This window comes from Drosophila santomea, chromosome 3R, assembly GCF_016746245.2.
Source record: "Drosophila santomea strain STO CAGO 1482 chromosome 3R, Prin_Dsan_1.1, whole genome shotgun sequence".
NCBI lineage: Eukaryota > Metazoa > Arthropoda > Insecta > Diptera > Drosophilidae > Drosophila > Drosophila santomea.
The window spans coordinates 3,158,121-3,175,211 of NC_053019.2; the positions used below are offsets into that span (position 1 = coordinate 3,158,121).

Sequence of the window (17,091 nt, forward strand, 5' to 3'; positions counted from 1 at the left end):
GGAGGCCGAGGAGGATGTGTTGGCCGCGGGCCAGGAATATTATCCCAAATCTCTGGGTCCGTGTATTTATGGTATTTTTCCTGCCGTATGTTTGCCGGGCGGTCGCTTTGAACCATCTTTGGTTTTGATAGATCGCATGTGAAAGGTGGCTTGACTTTGCCTTGGCTTTGACTTGACTCAGGTGTAATCTATGGCGAAAGGCGCGAGAGGTGCACAAGATTCTGGATAATGAATTAGTCGTTTTTGTGCTTTTTTGGTAACTTGTGCCCAGTCGAGTGGGTTAATCAAATAAACTCTACGACTTTCTGCCTGCTTGAGCATAGTGGAAATAGTTTGCTTCCTTCGATTGTTGCAGACCTTTATAGAATTTATCTCATCTATAACTTATCTAATTATCCTTTAGATCAGTCATCAAAATTTCCAAGCTAGCTCATGCAACATCCGCTAACATTTAGTTCCCAGCTAATAAAAATAACCCACGAGTGCAGCTGGTGCTTGGTTTTCCTGTTCACATAACTAAACCGTGCAAATTAGTTGCCAAACAAATTATTTCATATTTTTTCGGTCGAAGCTTTGGTTTTAGCCCGGCTTGCAGGCCAAGCGAAACCAAACCGGCATAGAGCCAACATATAAACTGACCTTCGTTCATTAACGACAGCAGAAGGCATGGCAAGACATAAACCTCAAAAGGCTCCACATTTGGCCAGCAGCAGAGAAACCAGTTAACTGCAGCCGGTAACTAACAAATAGTTAAATTAGCCCGAACATTTTGCATTTGATTATACGATTTTAATTTGCCAGCCACACAGATCCACAAAAACAAAGATTACAAAAAGCTTGTTGAATTAATTTCGCATTAGAACACGCGCTTGCAATGCGGCCAAAACGCAGTTCGCCTTAGCCAAATGTCGACGACTATCAGCCAACTTAGGTATATGGCTTACACATACATACATGTACATACATATGTACATGTGTGTCTATTCTTACTTTTTATGTTATTTTTATCATTTTCGAGGGTAACCCAATCCAAGCTACCTAAGCCGGAGTTTAGCGGGCGGATGTTTCGCTGACGTTGCAGGTAACATTCTGCCGCATTCAAACTTGTTCTGAAACACTCCACATAGATGGGTGAGATCAGTTCGGATGTTACTGGATTATAGTTGACAAGCTTGTGAAGCTCCAAATAATTTGAATTGTAAATCCGTTTAATGACTTCATTTAAATTGGATACCAAAATTAAACATTAAATTAGAGTAAAAGCAATGAGTGGAGCCCACAAATTTTGGGGCTTTATGGCCAGAAGATCACTGCACTACACTTTATTATCTTGCTGTTACAGCACTGTAAGTTCGCTTGACCCAATGGGCAAATACTCGTGTGCATATATTTATAGAGTGCATTTATGTACATACATAAATATGTGCGAAGAATCGCCCAGACCTTCGCCAATTTGGCGCCGGGCGTTTGCCATTGTAAAGCGAGAGGCCCCAAAAATCTGCCCAGCTGCGTCAACACAAAAAAACACAAAAAATTACCTCAAAAATAAAACAAAAGCAAGTGCCATATAGCATAAAGCATACATATATAATCTGAAAACCGTGCTGCGTTTTGTTTAAACAAATCAGCAGAAATTTTTTTGTCATGTTGCGGCCAATTTTGCTGGCGCTTGTAAGTGTATTTTGATGAGTGGGGTAAACAAATAAAAGTAGGAAAAAATTAAGTCATTTTGAATATTTATAGTAAAGGCAAATAATAGGATGCAGTTGCACAAAAAATGTGCACTCTTTTTGCAAATCAGTTATCTGTGCACTATTGTGCTGATTAATTTGTTCAGCTCTTTTAGTATTTTTATAAATTTAATTACTTTGATTGCGAAGGGCAGCTGAAAAATTTGGAATAAATTATTGAACTGTGAAATTTACATACGGCATGTATTTTATACGCTTTGCTGCCTACTTTGCATTATAAAATGTTGTAAAATCAGGTAGCCTTTTCAAGTTCATTCAAAAGCAAGACCAAACAACATAAACAAGAAAATGCTAGTATGTCTATGGCTCAAGTGTAAGTCTGCATTTCTGTTGCTCGCAAAATTTTCGAAGGTTGTACCCACTTGAAAACACCGAATAACAAATTATTCATGATAGGGACCTGAGGAGATTTATTGAGTGAGTCAAGTGAAGAAAGATTTTGTGGAACGCACCAAATAGGTGGTACAGTAAATACTTAAATCGCTTAAGTCGGATTCATATTTAAATAACAAGGAGTACCGAAAGCCAAGTAGGAACCAAAACGAAGAAAGTCTTGTCGAAATAACTGTGGGAATCAGTAATAGCCTCTAATCAGCCGCAATCACTTAACTATTGACCGTAGTTAGAACCAATAAAAGTGTGTGCTTAACCCAGCAACGGAATATCAACATCATTCGCTGAAAGAGCCCACCAGTAACCATAAAACACCAGCCTACAACACCAGCGCCGTCGTCACAATTCGCAGTCCGTCGCCGGCGGCTATTTAGCATAAAATGTGTGTCAGCAAGGTAAAGGGCGTTCGTCACTCCCCCACCTCCACCTCGATCTCCACCTCCACCGATCCGCAGTCCGCAGTTCGCAATCCGCGATCCCCAATCCCCCGATCACCGATCCACGTAACCAGCCCCCCCTGTTAACCCCACATCGATGGTCCCACGCTGACTTGGCGCTGTAAAAAATTTGAATACCTAAATAGGCTGGCTGGCTGACCTATTTTGCTGCGTTTTGTTGTTGCGAATTTGGGTTTTTATTTTGTTTTCGTATTGAAGTTTTGCTAGTGGCTTACAACGCGGCTGTAGGTTGAGTGACTTTCGGTACGAAGCTGACCTTGAAAAGTGCTTAGCTTCATGTTGTCTTAGGCCCTGCTACTAAGAAACTTGGTCAACTGATTCCCCACGAATATCTATATTTCATTAATAAATTTAATATAAACGACATATATAAACAGATTATTACTATGCATATAAACATAACATTTTATTTGCTAATAAATAAAGAACATTAGAGGCATAAAACTACAAGGATAGGTTCGATAAGATTTTGAATAAGAACGATGCGAGTCTCATAAAAACAAACACATTTGCTATTGCAAGGCAGTTCGAATATGTTAGTAGTAGTAAATCAATAAACTATCTTCATGTGGAGCTCTTCATCTCTCTCTTCGTACGTAAAAGAGCACCAAATAAATCCCAACCGAAATTGCCGAAATTGTCACCTGGAAATTTCTACTCAATTTTTACACCATTTTAAGATTAAATCTCTCAGAAGGTTTTATTTTATACAACAAAAACCTACAGATATTAGAAATATAAGTATAACCACTTTTATGTGAAAGGTTTTTTATATTATTTATACATTTATTTCGTTCTGTGCACCAAACACTTGTCACTTTTTGCAGCAGCTATGACACATGCCACTTGCCACTTGGTGCAACTGCTCTGCGACCCTTAAAAGTTTCCACAACTGGATGTAGATGAAGCCGCGAGTGATGGTGATGATGATGATGATAATGATGACGACTGCCGGGAGTTGTGGCTTTGTTTTGTCTTGGATGTGATTTGATTTGCCCACTACTTGCAGACTTAGCCACAATCCCATGTTTCGCTTGTAAGTTGCCGCTCCGCTGAAATTTCTCCGCGGCTTGTAAGTGACTTAGCGAAGCGCACAATTTTTATTGGCTTGACTGACTCATAACTGGGACCAACTTAGATCGTCCGCCCCCACATCCAGCCCACTCCATCTCATCCTCATATTCATTCCCCTCTGGTGTTTGGAGGGTCTGAGGCATGAGTCAATTATTTCATATGCCACAATGTCCAGACATGTGTGCAACACACCCCGTCTGATTCTGATTCGAAGTTGGAATCTGCTTTCCCTTAAGCACAAAAGGCTTTAAGTTGACAGCGTCAAAGATTGCGAAAAGTGATCGAAGCATTTGTGTTTAGATGTGAATCGTTATAAATTTAACTGGAATTTATACGAAGCACTTTCCTGTTTACTTACCACTCATTTGCATTTTCCATAATATATTTTAAGCTCATTTTTAAGCTAATAAAATAATACATATAGTTTCCATTTCACTTCTTCTGTGCATGGGAGCAGGCCATTAAGAAGATTTTATGATTCACACGCGCAAAAGATTTATATGTGAATCACAGCCAAAAAAACACAACAGCCCCAGAGCCAAAACATTAACAACAAATTAAATAAATGTGCGCACACTAAGAGGCCAGAATAAACAAGCGGCTGCATCTCGCCCCTGTAATAATAATGTCCGAAAGCATCAGCAAATAATGTTCTTGGACGACGGCACTTCCGGTGCAATTAAGACGCAGTGTTTCTAGTTAGCACTCGAGTCGTCGACTCGACGAAGTCATATAGCAAAATGACAAGAAATATGAACGGGCTGCTAAAAATACCAGATGCTTCCCTTTGGCACACATAATTTGGTGGAAAGCATAGAGAAACATAGAGAAACATAGAGAAACACTTCTGCAGATATCTCCCCGTGCCACTTCACACTTAATAAGACATCATTTGTACATTTTTATGCGTTGCAGCCTAGCGCGTGGGCAGCCAAGAAAAAGTTTCAGAAAAAGCCTAATTAAATGGTCAGCAATATGCGAAAACTGTTTGCATTTACAGAACGAACTGAGACAATTGCATTGGGACAAAACGCCTTCGCTTTGTGCACTCGTTCTGTCAGCCGCAGGCGACAGGTTGGCCCCGCCACTTAGTTTGGGACAAGTTAATTTTTGGCTCCGTTTGACTTTTGTCTGCTGATAAATTTAATTTCTAATTGTGCCCGACATGAGCACTTTTGCACAGCTCGAATGATAAATTACAGGCTGGCGCTCGTCCTCCTTAACTGCGTTTGTGCGTAGGACTTGTTTGCAAAACTCTGCATTCCTAAGTAAGCCAGCAGATCCAAAAAGAATTTCAGACATTGCAATACATTGCATTTGAGCTCGTTGATTCTATGCAACTTTAGGTAAGTCTTAAGCAAAATACTCTATCGTATAAGCGCGGAAGTTCGATCGCTCTCCTTTGGCCACCGTGGCGTATGCGCAATGTGCAACTGACGTGTTGTGGCCGACGGATCAGAACCGCTCAAAAGCCATCGTCGCTTGACAATGCAATTAAAGTGGCCAATACTAGACGTTAGCACGCATCTGGGATGGGCCTTCAATTGACATTTCGGTTAGTTTGAGTGAATTAGCATGGGGCTGATGGGTTTGAGTGAGTGCAACCTGCACTCGCTTTCATCTCGCAAATGAGGCGGAAGATCTGCCGGCTGTCACAGCTAGCTGTCAGTTTGGAAAACGTATCTGACCACTTGACAAATCACCCTACGAGTGACAGCCAGCCCAAACACTTACAACACTTCCTCTCGTAGGCCAAAAAGGCCAGAAAGCAAATAGTGTGCCGCAAAAGTTGGCCCAGAATAATATTCGCACTCTTCTTCAGCTGTCAGCCGAATTTGGGTCAAATTAATAACGCGTAGTGTGGTCGAGTAATGCCAAACGGCTGAAACACATTCGCCGCCGCCAGAAGCACTTTTCAAAATAATAAAGAAAGCCAAAAAATAGAAAAAAAAAGGAAAAACCAAATTAAACGCTGCTGAGAGCCAAAATGTCGACATATTTACAAAAGAACCCAAAAACAAGCTGCCCTGACACTTTCGATTTCAATTTCGTTGTATTTGAGTGTGTTTTTATTTGCACTTGTATTTTGCTGGCTGTCTCGGCCGTATTGTCAGTTAAAAGTTTTTATTTTTCTTGTTTTTTTCCGATGTGTAGCTGTGTCGAAGGTAGCGACGACAGGTGCAAAAGTTGGCGACAAATTTTAATGAGCTGCAAAAGGCAGCGGGAAAACATCAAAATATCTGCGACTTGCAGCAGAACACCCTAAAACCACAGAATACAGAAAATAATTAAGTCAAAGTGAAATAATTTAGCGGATTTTAATTAACTGCAATTAACGGAAATTAATGTGTCGTGGGAGTCTGAAACTTCTGAAATGGCGATATAATTCCTAGACCTCAAAATAAGGTAAATGTTCACGTGTTGTTTTGGCATTTTATGAGTTATTTAAACAATATCCTTAAATATTTTATATCCCAAAATCATATTATCTATTGGCCACAAATAGATTTTTCATCTTCCTAATATTTAAATAAAACTAAGCATAGGTAACATAAATTATGGAAAATACATTCATATTACTCATCATCTTATACAAATCGTTTATAGTTCAAATAGCAAGGCAGCAAATAAAATTAATTGCTAAATTTGATATCTAATTAAATGTCCCATGACTCGCGTCAGTTTAGGTTGATTTTAAAAAATTATTTGCAGCCCAAAGGAAAACCAGAATTAAAATTTTAGTGCAATACGATTGATTTTAAAATTTGCGGGCATTGTTGTGGTTGTCAGGTAATTTACGAACTTAATTTATTTTTTATTTATTTCTACCTTCTTTTTATTGTTTTTATTATTATCGCCTGCTGCTTTGTGAATATTGCTTCCTCTTTGCAACGAAATATAACAAAAGAGATACAGTCGAATGTGTGTGTATTAATGTGTGTGAATTTTGAATAAAACGTAATAAAAACAACAGTATCGCGCAGATACAGCAATAAAAAAAAAAAAACATACGAACGCCAAAGCAAAAGAAAAAATTTCAAGGTCAGCGCCGAAACGTGCATGCAAAAATTAAGCGCTGAAAAAACGAGCGTACAATAAAGTAAATAATAAAAAACAGCAGCCAAAATCCCAGCGAAAGAGCCAAAGGAGAAATCAAAACCATTTCGCAGCTTTTTAGCTTCTGCCTTTTGGTAGGTCTTTCTTATTTTGCCCTATTATTTCGCTGCACTTTCGCATCTTAAAAGAAAGAAAGAAAGTTAAGAATCTCGAAGAATTGTATTTATCTAAAGCTATGTAATTAGCTATCTAATTTACGTTTAGTAGAAAAAAAAAACAGAATTATACCACCAAATTAAAAAAAAAAAAAAACAAATGTACAACAACAAAAAGATTAGATTAAAAAAAAATAAATAAATAAATAAAAATTGTAAACCAACGTAGCCATAAGCCCTGCAGCCAGTGCTATATTACTTAAGTTAATTTACTTTTGTAAACTGCTCTAACCATTATAATAATAATAATAATGTTTAGTAGAAGCATGTGTTTCAGTCCTTAGTCTTCTTAAATTTGTGATATATTTTGTGACTTTTATTATATGTATTTAATATTTGTGGGAAACAACTAATGGACTTGTTTTCTTGAATCTGAGAACTCTGAGCCTTGAAACAAGACGTAAATCTTTACTGCTTTCCAGGACAGAGCAGTAAATAAAATTGAACATTCCTACAACATTAACATCTATTGGTTTTCATATTGATTGGTATTTTCAGATGTACTGGCATTTCCATGACAAAAACCGATTGAAGAGCCAACCCTTCCCGTTTTTGTTTTCGTTTTCTCACACAGACTCCAAGTTGAGTCACAGCTCATGGGGATTGTGTGGAGCCAAAGGGAGGCTTGTGGATGAGAAGGAGGGGCAAACCCAATCGGCAATCGACACTTGTCCTTGAACGCCAGCCAGTAGAAGAGGCTGAAGCTCAAATGAGCCATGTTGGCAGAGCTGCCAAAATGCAGTCAACGGCGACGCCGCCAGACGTCGGCGCTCATCCAATGTCGTCAGCAGCAGCAACGCTAGCACCATCAGCAACATTAGGAGCAGCAGCAACACAGCGGCAATTTCGAAAATTAAGTGATTTAAAACATCACACTTATGTATGCTAAATTACATGCTTAACTCATATACCTGAAGAACCGAAAGTTGTTTAATACCAAATAGTAATGAAAAAGCATAAATTTCTGTATTATACCACACTTAACAATCCTCTTTTTTTTACACAGCACTATCAGGAATAAGAATGTATCGCAGCAACTAAATAGGAGCAGTAACATTACTGTAAGGTAGCAGCAACATGGTTCCTTCAGGAGAAAGAGCTCTGATGTTGCATTTTGGAAAGCAGCTTTAGCAACAATGTCCAAGCAACTACGACTGCAACATGAGGAAAGAAAGAAAGACAGCAGCAACACTACACTAGCAACATCCGAAGACAGCAACAACTCTGCAGCAGCAGCAGCAACAGCAGCGGCGGCCCTCGAATTTTGGGGCTTGGCTGCCGTCTCTTTCGCTCCCCGCCCTCTCCTACGCTCCTTGTCCTGCACTCTTGCCAAATGAACAACTGTCGCTGTAGTCGCTGATTGTTGTTCTTGTGGCTCAGCATAAATTCGCAAAGTATGCGAAATTTATTAGGGTCTGTTTCGCATGAGCCGATGTTGTTTTTGCTGTCGTGGCTCGTCTAATTTAAAGTTCACAGGCAAACACACACACACACACGCACACACACATACATTTGGCAGACCCATTTGCACACACACTCGCCCAGCGAGAACAGCTCTCTTGTGTAAGTGAGTGTGGCACACACATCGATAAAAAACCCGAAATAGCGAGTAAAGGCAACACAACAACAGCAACAAAAATGTTTATATTAATTTTTGTATGTTGTTAAATTGGTTTTGCATTGCCGGAGTTGTTGTTGCAGCCTGGCAGCTCGTTTCGCGCTCGTTGTTGTAGTTTTCATTAACTTTATTTCTGCTCTTTTCTATTGATATTGTTATTGATATTTGCTAAACTGTTGGCATAAAGGCAACTAACACACGCGCAGCACCTTGTGCTATCATTTGTGCCTGTGTGTGCGTCACTTTTCGGCCCTTTACGCGTGTGTGGGTGAGCAGCGATTAAACTTAATAAATTCGCGAATTGATCGCGCGTGTTTGGCGCTCTGCGTTGTAAGTACCGGTGTATGTACATACATTATACATTGGTATGTACCAATTGATGTTGTGTTTAGCAATCAAATAACGGCGAATTTCTGCATTGATAAGCAGCTATTTCCTATAAATAAAATGTTATTTACCATCAACAATCGTTTTCTGACTGATTTGGTGCTTGCTATTAGTTTACTTGAGTCTAATAAAAGAATATAATTATAAACACCAACACAATATAGAGATCATAATTCATTCGGAGAGCCCTCTCTTGCTGACTAAGAATTTTGGTTTCTCAGGTTGCAGCAAGCTTATTAGCCACAAATGAGAGCCCATTCGGAATTAACTGCCCATAAAAAGCAGCGAGCTCTGTGCAAATTGCAGAAGTAGATAGATGTCCATTAAATGGACTTTTATCGAGCGCCTTTCCTGTCACCTTGCCATTACTGGCGCGATACTTATACATATGTATGTACATAAAGAGCTCTGGCCATTACATAATCGCCACTTTGAATGCATGACTACGACGCTTTGTGCCACAAGAAATGGTAAGAACAGACCGTCAAGAGCACACCAGCAACCAGAATGAGTAGTTGGCCACTAGGAATGGCCACTACGATGGCGAGCGAAGCGAGGCTAGTTCAAAAACATGTTTTAACCTTTTTCGTCGCGTGCAAAAGCCCAGACCGGCTTACAAGCTTCAAAATTAACACAAAAAGGTAAGAAATAAATAAAACATATTACGCACACACAGCCACCTTCGGCAACGAGAACATGGCTACAAAAATTAAGAAGGGTAGGCGAAGCACGCGAAAAATTTGGCAAAAATGGTCAAAGACAAGACACAGACCCAAAAACCGAATCGCCAATTTCTGCGCATGCGCCGCTGCCTGCGTCGGCGGCACAGTCGGCAGCGCAGCCGGCGTCGACGGCGACTTCGCTGTCGCTGTCAAACCTTTGAGCGGGGACTTAGACGTGACTTACAAACTAAATGCGCTCGCTCAAGGTTAAAGCCGTTTATTTGTAAGCCAACGGCAAAAAACGAAACTGAAAACTGAAAAGCGCCGAAAGAATCTCGCGAAAAAATTGTTGATATTTGCCGAAGTTGTTTCTTTTTAAAGCGAGCCAGCATGTGCGTTTGTGGTTGTTTCGCTGCCCAACCGCGTGTTTCAGAACTAAAAGACCGTTTGAAGGTTTTTTTTTTACGATTTAAAATGATAAGTTTTAGGAAATTCATGTTATAGAAGTTGGCCACGTCTTCAAATATATATACATACATCTTTATGAAAGACATTTAATCTTGACACTACTAAATATTATATGATATGATGTTATATAAAAACATGTTTACGCCCAACTATCTGAAGCCTTGTTAGCTTCTCTATCTGCAGATGCATTGTTGGTGCTCCTAACCTACCTTATATTTATGAAACGCACGGCACGTAGTGTAATGTAGCCCCTATTGTACTGTAATTCGAAGGACCGATCGTGTTGGCCATGCCAACGAATAACGCCATAAGGTTCTCTATTGATCCGAGTGTGAGTAAATATCCGTTAATAATACGCATCTGGGGTCTATTGTTGAATTGATTGCCCGAGTGGCTTTTGTGTGCGATAAAATGGGAGTCAATTAATTAGCGGCCAGGCTTGCAGCCATATCAATGCGAGCTAAGAGAAAAATCGTGTTGCGAAATAAACAAATGATTCAACTTTAACCTGACCCTGCATGTCTGTCACAAATCGGCGGCAGCAGCTGCTGTATTATATACTTTTTATTCCGATGACATCATTCCAGAGTCGCAGCGATAGTGTCTCCTAGGCCCGGGCCATTTAATCGCAGCCGAAACAAAGTGTTTAAAGTGCAATGAATCGGTGCGGTGTGCGCACAGTTGACCAAAAATGTGCATTTCGAGTGTAATCCAATGCAATTCGATACCCACCCACAATGCACCCACCCACGCTCGCCATAAGCCAAAGCTGTCAAAATATCAGCTGCAACTAAATTAGTGAGCCTGACAAATGCCAAACAAGTTGTTGTAGGTGCCACAATTCAAATTATTCAATTAGCATGCATTGCGTATTTTCATCTATTTTCAAAGACGACGTCACCACCACCGATTTTTGCTTTTGCAGCTTATACACTTGAATCAGCGAAGTCTAGCTCCACAAAAACGGCCTGAAACTGTTTTTAATCAATGAACTAAAACGTTACAAGTCAGAAGATAATATATTATTTAAAATTCAATAAAAAAGAACAGAGGTAAAAATTAAATTTCTTTTAGGCTTCAGTTTCCTAAATCAATCAAAGACAGCCTGTGAAATGTTCTGGAGTGCTTACTTCTTTTATTCTGAGTGTGCATTTGGTAGAGCTGCCGTGCTTTTTCTGCTGCTCCTATTAGCCTACACGATCGAGTCGCGTTTGTCCTTCACAAGCCGTCGACCAAATTGGCATCGATTTGGCAGCGGCTTTAGCGGCAGTTTCTTTGACCATATGGGCGCAAGCAGACGACTTACCAAACTTTAATGGCTTTGCGAAAAACAAAAATCAATGTATAAAATGGGAAGCAGAACGCGGCGAAAAATCAATTTTCAAATGGCAAATGGCAGGGCGCGCCACGACAGATACTTTTGGCAATTAACAATAGTTGAGTTAGATACTAAAACGCAAACACTGGCAAACATCGGTCGCCATGGTAGAGAGCGTGGGATAATTAATACACCGAATTCCATCAAACCCGAACATTTGCAATAAAACAAGATCGAATTGGATGAGTAAGCGACTAGATCGCAGATGCCCTTGGCAGTGTCTGTGTTCCATATAGTTTTCTAATTTATAGCTTGGCATCTACTTTAAAAATGTTTAATAGGTAATAAACACATTCTAGGCAGCTTTTTACTTTTAAAAGATTTCCTGGAAGTCTAAACTAAATTCAAATATAATGTGTAAAACTATGTGAATAGCATTTTGAATTTTAATCTTATTTTTGATTATTTATTATTTTGTTCGGAGATATTTGAAAACCCCCCATTTTGTATCTCTTAATTACTTTGAACTTTTATCCGCCAAATAAGTTATTAGATTCGACCAGAACCATTCGCACTAAATCGCAACTTCTCGTTTAAAGTTATTTTCTATAAAATATTTGCAGATAATAATGAGCGAACAAACCTTGTCATTTCCGCAATTGATGGTAGGTAGATGGAGCACTATAACATTTGCACTGCGTTTGTGGTCGGGGCAAAGTATCTCGTATCGTTCAGTATTTCGATTATTCGATTATCTGGAGTATGCAGCTGTATCTCTCAAGTTCAACTGGCACATTGATGCGTCGAGGCATTTGCTGATGATATTTCTGCGATTGTATCTCACACACTTTGTAGCAAACACTCGCGCACGTTCTCAGTTTGGAATTCCTTTGTGCAAATTATTACACAATGCCTGATGAGCCAAGCAGCAAGCTGCAAACAGCAAGCACCAAACACCGAACCCATAGACGGAAAAAGAGATTCGAAAAGAGAGCAGTTGAAAGACTGGTTGATGCCAAAACAGTAACCCTCCTCTGGAGCCCTCGCAGCGAACCACATCACTTCGAACCTACTGCCGACTGTCCCAGCTTAGATTCCGATCCAGACCCCAGGCGGATGCGATCCGACCCGATCCGATCCGATCCCTTACGATCTGATCCCTTGGCGCGTCGTCCGAGTAAACAAAATAAACGCATTGGGTTCTATGAAAGCGAAAAGTGAGCAAAATTTAAAGGGGCAGGCGATATACCCTTACTGTTGGAAAAGTTCCTTGTAAGTTAGTTAAGGTAATCCTTTAACCAAACTACTCTACTCGCTTCTATCTTTTGCTGTCTACCCACTATTATAGTCCTCTAATGAACAGCAATGACCAAGTTTAATGTTGGTCGAATCAATCAATGTTATTCAAGCCTATTGCAATGTATCCGTGAAACTCATCTTATTGTATTAGAAAACATTCTCATTTCTAGGAAGAGCATTCAAATCGTCGGGGATCTTGCCTACTTTGGCTCTTATGATTTTTTCGAGGGATTTATTTTGCGTTGCCAAAATTCGGCACGCTGACGGGACGGAAAGGGATGGGCAAAGCTTACAGCGCTCTTGCTGTCTTAATATATGTTGTTTTCTTTTTTTTCAAACCTTTTTTTGTATTTTTGCCGCGCGACATTTCGAGCAACGATCAAGGGCAAGTTGGACATGCCGCTGCCGCTGCCTCTGCCGCTGCCTCTGCCGCAACAGACGTCGCTGCCTCACCCTTGAAGAGCTTACAGCGGTCTTGCGGATGTATCTGTGCCCTGTATCTGTATCTGAACGGCTTTTGTATCTGCAGAGGGGTATCTGTGTCTTCGAATAGGGTGTGTGTGCTTTTGGAGGGTTTTCGCTTTCAAACGAGCAATTTGCGAATTTCGTCGGCTGCTTATAAAATTGTGTATTTATTCCTCGTTCGCCGACGTTTGCCTGCTAACCTAGTAGCCAGTCGTTTGCTCTTTTTTGTAAGTCTCGCTTTGTCTCGATTCTTTTCGGTTTCTTTCCGTATCATCCCCAGTGTGTCCCCTGTTCCTCTGAGGATCGCTTTTAATTCTATAGAATTGTCTGAAAATTAAGCACAGGAGGCGAGCGTGCACAGAAAAAAGTGAGGAGCCGAAAAGAACCTTTATGAAATGCTGCTCACATGTTAGACACACATTCAAATCTTGATCATGATTATGATAATGATGATGATAATAGTCATCACCAGCTGATTCCCTCCCGCTCACACCCTATGCTGCCTCTCTGTCTCCCTTTTGTTTATTCACCTTTTCGGTTTTGTCATTATAATTCGATTTGTGAATTTCAGGTTTTGCTTTTACAGAAATCATTGTCAATTTGCATGTGTGTAGACCATGATAGTGCCATATTGCATTACATTTAATGGAACTTCTGGGACTCGTAATGGACCAGATAATGGGTTTCTATTTAAATGATTGCAGCGAATTCCTGAACAACTAAAGCTCTTTCTCGGAAGCCGCGAATTCTGCACTTGACTTTGGGTTGGACTACCTTCATAAAAATTACTCTTGTAGAACATTATATGCCCATATTAGTGGATATAATAATTAAATTTATGTATTTACTTTCTCAGTTTATTTACTATTACTTTAAGTTAAGGGCAGAGTAAAAAAATATTTAAATTAATATAATTTCTGTCTCTAAGTTTTTGTCATTATCCTTCTACTTCTAACATTTCTATGAATATTTTGAATTCTTTTTTAGTCGAAACTACTTAGAGATGTAGATTCTCGCACAGGACTCCAAGTTCGGCGAATCCTTTAACTGTTATCACTCTTTTTCCGCCAGGATCGCCTCATACTTTTGATTATCTTTTTGCTTTAGGCAGCAAGGCGTCACATGTTGCACTGTCGCATGTGTTGCGATTGTTCACAGTTCACGGTTTTTGTTGCTGATCGCATATTCACAACACTCGCTCATGATTGTTCACACTCAGATAGATCGTCTTTCGTTTTTATAATCTTGCGCTTTTTTCAATTTTTGTTTTCAGATATTTGGTTTTATATTTTTGTTGTTGCTTGACGAGCAATAGAAACGCGTGCCACAACGTTGCGGTTGCAGTTGTTTTTAGCGAGTGTTCGTTGCAAATGCTGCAAATAATGCTAAAAGTCTAAAAAGAACACGTCCAGCAACAACTTAGACGACGCGACGTCGCAGTCGCCGCTGGCAGAGGCAGCAGCAGCCAGAGCCGCTTCCACAAAAACAGCAAAAGCAATAGCAGCAACAGCAACATCGCCAGTTGCAGCGGTGAATTTCGCATGTGGCAAATGCTGGAGTTGCAGTTGCCCTCTCTCTGTCTATCTCCCTCTCTCTGAACCGGCCCTCTCGCTCGCTCCGCTTTTCGAGCTCTCTCTCGCACACTTGGCATTAGAATAGGCTTAGTCTTAGATGGGTAACGAACGGCGATCGTTCTCGGCTTCGTAGCTTCGTAGCCTCCCGAACGCCTTCCGCCCGGCCCCCTTCTACGCCCCTGCCCCGCCCCCTTTTCACGAATTGCGGGATTCTGCAGCTGAGCAGTGAAAAGCTGTCCCAGTGTGTGTCTGTTGGTTTCTGTGTGTGCGTTAGAGATGCTCTGTTCTTGCGGCACATGTGCTCCCTACACTGGTCGAAAATACATATATGATACAATATATGATATGATATATGGCATGGATACCAACATAGTTCCCTAGTATACAATCTGCTCGCCTAAAATTTTATCTGCTCATCAAACAATTCACCCTTTATTATATTTATTCGTAACTATTTCTTATTTAGTTTTATAAATCTCTTTGGTAGCTGTTACCTGTTCTTTCAGTGCACCTAAGTGGCTCTCAAAGTGCTGTCGCTGCTACTGACTACACACAGATATCACACACAAGCGCACTCATCGTCCACACATATTTCGCACTTGATAAGAGGAAGAGGGAACCATCAGATGCGTAAACTTTTGCAAAAAATGCCCACACAAAAGATTGCAAAGAATCAGGACAGCCAGAAACAGGGGCAGATGCCTACGAGATCATGAAGTTGCGTCTCAGCATAAGCTTACATTCATAATATTAAATCACATAATTCTATCTATTGATCTATGCAATGCAGCTTATGCTAAATATGCATATATACTCGTACGTAATAAATTAATTAACAATTCCCTTTCAAAGAAAGGCCATAAGAATGCTCTCGCCCTCTCTTGCGCCCTTTCTTTTCTTGGCCGCCACATGGAGGATACAGTATCTCTCGCTCGTGTAAAGCAATTTGAACGCCCAGTTGTATCTCACAGATACTCCTCGCACACAGAGACAGGGCGCGCGATGCGGTAACCGCGATCGCACGCACTCAAATCACCGAATTCGGAACCGAGCACAGACCTAGAAAAAACCCGAAGCATCGGCGAGCGTTGGAAATGCGCTAATCATTTGCGAGCTTTCTTCGCGAGCGGGAGAAAAGCCAGAAGGCTTCTCTTACTCGCCGGCCGAAGAGAAAGCAGAAGAGAAAGCATATAGTTCATTTAAATTAGGGCTCGCATTTAACCTTTGACACGTGCCAGATAACGCCCAACCACCCACTGAGAAGTTGCAGCAAATCAAACGAACTTTAATGCGAGGAAATCAAAGTGAAAGGAGATGGAGAAATTGTAGAAATGGTAGAAAGAGTGATTGGGAGGTGGGGAAGTGGAAAGGGAAGGGGCGGACAACAGCCAACAGCAGTAATTGGCAAGGTCGTTTCGTCGTTTGTCGTAATCACTGCGTTTGCTTTTCGGTCTTCCGTTTTCGTATTTTTCGACCAACAAAAGGCGAAAACAACAAGAGAAAAGACAAACGTTGGCTGTTTGCCTTTTTCTATTTAATTTTTTTATTTGTTCAACCGCATTTCGGTTTAGCAGAAAAATTAAAATACTTTCTGATTCACTGTTAAGAAAGCAGATTCCATTTAAATCTAGCATTTTTAATTTTTTTACCCGATACTTGTAGAGTAATTATACCCGTTACTTGTAGAGTAAAAGGGTATACTAGATTCGTTGAAAAGTATGTAAAAGGCAGAAGGAAGCGTTTCCGACCATATAAAGTATATATATTCTTGATCAGGATCAATAGCCGAGTCGATATGACCATGTCCGTCTGTCCGTCTGTCTGTCCGTCCGTATGAACGCTGTGATCTCAGGAACTTCGAAAGCTAGAAATTAGAAATCAGATTAAGCATACAGACTCAAGAGACATAGACGCAGCGCAAGTTTGTCGATTTATGTTGCCACGCCCACTCTAACGCCCACAAACCCCCAAAAACTGCCACGCCCAAACTTTTGAAAAATGTTTTGATATTTTTTCATTTTTGTATTAGTCTTGTAATTTTCTATTGATTTACTAAAAAACATTTTGCCACGCCCACTCTAACGCCCACAAACCGCCCAAAGCTGCTACGCCCACACTTTTGAAAAATGTTTTGATATTTTTTCATTTTCGTATTGGTCTTGTAAATTTCTATCGATTTGCCAAAAACTTTCTGCTACGCCCACTATAACGCCTACAAACCGCCAAAAACTGTGTTTAAGACACTCCTCCCTTCCACTAGCTGAGTAACGGGTATCAGATAGTCGGGGAACTCGACTATAGCGTTCTCTCTTGTTCTATTTAAATTTAGTTCGAACTAATCTGAAAAAATTC

General features: G+C 40.4%; 1 protein-coding gene and 1 long non-coding RNA gene across 7 annotated transcripts in view; one reads left to right on the forward strand and one right to left on the reverse strand.

Annotated features, from left to right (window-relative positions):
- The window catches only part of LOC120452969 (sex determination protein fruitless), a 134,102-nt gene that overhangs the window by 52,189 nt on the left and 64,822 nt on the right, over nucleotides 1–17,091 (reverse strand). The window lies entirely within an intron of this gene.
- Nucleotides 1,939–8,576, forward strand: LOC120452976. Of its 2 annotated transcripts, none has more exons than XR_005616521.2 (3): nucleotides 1,939–2,064; nucleotides 7,447–7,891; nucleotides 7,955–8,576. It is a non-coding gene; the product is annotated as an uncharacterized LOC120452976 (long non-coding RNA). The 2 variants fall into 2 exon arrangements; XR_005616520.2 differs by having other exon boundaries at nucleotides 2,038–2,168.